Below are 538 nucleotides of genomic sequence, written 5' to 3'. Positions count from 1 at the left end.
ATCTGCCTCAGTGTTTCCCCTTTGCTTTTGCTTCTGAGCACGGGCCTCCCCCTCCTACACAGTCCGGCGCCCCCGGAGTGCAGGCACCTGCTGATCAGGCCATGACCTTGGGCTCCACACTCCCTGTCCTCACCGCGTGAACCCAGTGCTGAATGGAGCGGGATCCCCTGAATCAAATACAAACAGATTTCTACCTGAGGGCTTCCTGAAGGCGCGTTTCTCCAGTCATGTATTTCTANCTGCACGAGCCTCTCCTGGCCGGCTCGGGACCCCCACCCCGCCGGGCTGCAGGACGGCCCACGTCCCGAAGGCGGACTGGCCGGCGCTGTCCCCTGCCACGTGCCAGGCCCTGCGGCCCCTCCAGCTCCTTCCTCCTCCACGCTGCGTTGCCAGGCGCTTTACTGCCCGTGAGTCACCCACGGAACGCACCCCACCCAACGGTTTTCGGTGTATTTACAGAGCTGCGCCTCCACCCAGTCCCCCAGTCCATTTTAGAACATTTTCATCGCCTGAAAAGAACCCTGAACTCCTGCTGATC

The sequence above is a fragment of the Crocuta crocuta genome, unplaced genomic scaffold (genome assembly GCF_008692635.1).
Source record: "Crocuta crocuta isolate KB4526 unplaced genomic scaffold, BGI_CrCroc_1.0 scaffold143, whole genome shotgun sequence".
NCBI classification, from domain to species: domain Eukaryota; kingdom Metazoa; phylum Chordata; class Mammalia; order Carnivora; family Hyaenidae; genus Crocuta; species Crocuta crocuta.
This window is presented reverse-complemented; position numbering follows the sequence as displayed.